This window comes from Talpa occidentalis, unplaced genomic scaffold (assembly GCF_014898055.3).
Source record: "Talpa occidentalis isolate TD23 unplaced genomic scaffold, MPIMG_talOcc4v2.1 talOcc4.7, whole genome shotgun sequence".
Lineage (NCBI taxonomy): Eukaryota > Metazoa > Chordata > Mammalia > Eulipotyphla > Talpidae > Talpa > Talpa occidentalis.
The window spans coordinates 47,251,108-47,253,781 of record NW_023605083.1 but is presented as its reverse complement, the minus strand read 5'-3'; the positions used below and the strand labels follow the sequence as shown (position 1 = coordinate 47,253,781).

The 2,674-nt window shown below is 36.5% G+C and overlaps 1 non-coding gene across 1 annotated transcript; it reads left to right on the top strand.

The window, feature by feature from the left end:
- The first annotated feature begins 2,374 nt into the window (after positions 1-2,374).
- Positions 2,375-2,447, top strand: TRNAK-CUU (transfer RNA lysine (anticodon CUU)). Its single transcript has one exon. It is a non-coding gene; the product is annotated as a tRNA-Lys (tRNA).
- The last annotated feature ends 227 nt before the right edge of the window (positions 2,448-2,674 follow it).

Sequence of the window (2,674 nt, the reverse complement as noted above, 5' to 3'; positions counted from 1 at the left end):
CCAGAAGACACAAACTCAGGTAGCACTTGAGCCGTGTAGTCAAGTTATCCGGCAGGAAGAAGATTTACATAAGCAAAAATGGTGTTATTCGTCCATGTTCCAGTCGGCTTTATACAAATGAGCTTTTCGGTCAGTGCAGTTCTGGTTGGTGGAAAGTTTTTTCAGTGGTGATTGATCAAATTTAATCCTGGATGCTCTTTGGCCTGCCAGCATTGCTTTATTTTCTTCTTGACAGAGGAGATATCTGGGCAAGACTGAGGTGTTCCTGGACATACTTTGGACCTGCCTTTCAATAACCTCACTGGTCTGTTTGGTTCCTGCCCAGGCTCAGGAAGACTCTATGGTTGTTTGGTGGTGTTTTTATATATATATATATATATATATATATATATATATATATATATATATATATTATTGAGCAATATAATTTGTGCCTGCTTCTTTCTGTGGCACAGTATTTTACATTTTATCCACTTTGTAGCATGTGCCACTAATTCATTCATCTTTATGTCTAAATTTCCCGATCCTTTTATTGTTCTGTTTTCTTCAAATTGTTTGCATACAAAACAAAAAATACATTGATAATGGAGCTCTGTTTGATGCATGGACCCGTTCATTTGAGGAAAGTGAAAATGGAGACATTGTGAAATGGTAATTACCAGGAAGCCTCATCCATTTTGATTATGAAAAGTTTGTAGAAATTTGCAGAAAGTTATATTTTATTCAAAAACCTTTTAAACAAGAATTCAAGAGGTTTTTTCCTTATGCAGATTATATAAGTGAGGAGAAATTAATTACCCATTAAAACAAATTTGAAAAGGATTCTAATTATTCTTAGTAAGAGAATGAGAATACAGATTACTCATATCCAATATAGATTCCCTGTCAAAATACTGCTTATGATTCTAGCCACCACTGTGGAATTGTATTTCATGAGAGTCAGACATCTTAATTATAGCATATTTTTTTAAACTCTTCTATCAAATTCATTTATACAATGTAAACAACAGAAGTTGATGTTTAGGTACAGTTCAAATATCAAATCTAAGGAACCCCAGTAAGAAAAAAAAATTCCATATCTCTTGCCAAAACATTGAAAGCTTTTGGGTGGTTTGACAGCTGAAAGACACTTTTATTGTTAAATGGATAAATGTTGAAGAGGGTGAGAGCCAAAATGTTTCAAGTACTTATAAGTGTTAAGAACATTGCTAAGCTATCTCATACTATATATCTGTCAAGTCTCACTATTTTACATATGCGAAAAGCAAGGTTCAATGTGTTTCAGTAACTTACCAAAGGCACACAACCAGTAAATTCAAATAAGAATTCAATTCCAATTCTGTCACATTGAAATTTACGCTAATATTTGAGAATAATAGAAGTAGTACTAAATTAAAAGTGCCAAGATCGTTGTTGTTTTATACTTTCTCCAACTCTCCTTGACTGTAGATAAATCATTTCATGTCTATAGGATTTAGTTTTCACAACTATAGACATTAAAAAACTTGACTAGATCTTGATACAGAGACTTGATCTCTACATGGTCTTCCAAGTTTAAAATGTTCTATTAAAATGGCATCCTGCAATAATTACTCTTGCAATATATGTATGCTGCCACCAAGTGGCAGTAGAGAGTATAATTTGTTTTTCCTAATTGTTTTACTTTTATTGTCAGTCTTACCATCTCTATATATATTTCAAAGCAAAATAGTTTAGTTTTGCCTGTTTTTAACAACTTAGTATCAGTAGAACCATACTGTATGTTTTTTTTTGTGCCTTGTCTCTTGCTCAGCACTGTGCTTCAAGATTTATACGTGCTGATAGGTGTAAGCATAATTTGCCAGAGTTTATTCCTTTTCACTGCCGTATGGCATTTCTTTGCACAAGCATAGCACATATATTTATTTCTTTTGCCATTGTTGGATATTTGGGTTGTTTCCAGATTTGAGCTGTTATGAGAAATAATGATGTAAATATTCTCATGTACATTTCTGGGCACATTTTAAAGAGTTTCTCTACTGTAATAATTAAGGGTAGAATTTGGACATAGGATAACAATAAATTAATGTTCCAACTAGGATATTTGTGTAAGTGATAACTAATAAATTGATAGAATACCTGGGAAATAGGTATAAACTAGGATTATACTGTTAGGGGGAAAAGGCAGTCCCAAAGCAAATTCCATACAGGCTTTGTGGACTCCACCCCCACCCCAGGTCAAAGCCAAAGACACTGGGAACTCCAAATCCCATCACCACCAAAGGGAAGGTGGCTGGGACCTGAGGGTGGGGTTAAGCAGCCAGGTGGATACAAAAGGCAGACACGTGGGCTTTGGGGGCGCTCTCCATTTTGGGGCCCTCGGCCAGCTCGCGGCGCCCGGCTAGCTCAGTCGGTAGAGCATGAGACTCTTAATCTCAGGGTCGTGGGTTCGAGCCCCACGTTGGGCGCCAAGCTGTTATAGAGCAACCCCGATATTAAACGGGTTCCTGGCTGTGGGTCCTCACCCGCGCGCTTTAAAGGGACTTATGAATACTCCACTACAGACACACGCAAAAGGGTTAATAAAAGGTTTATTTACAAGAGAAAAAGAAATAAGGAAAATGTACAACTCAGGGAGAAAATAGGGAAATAAAGTCTTTAATGCGTCCTACCCGATCCGACGACCTGGAAACCC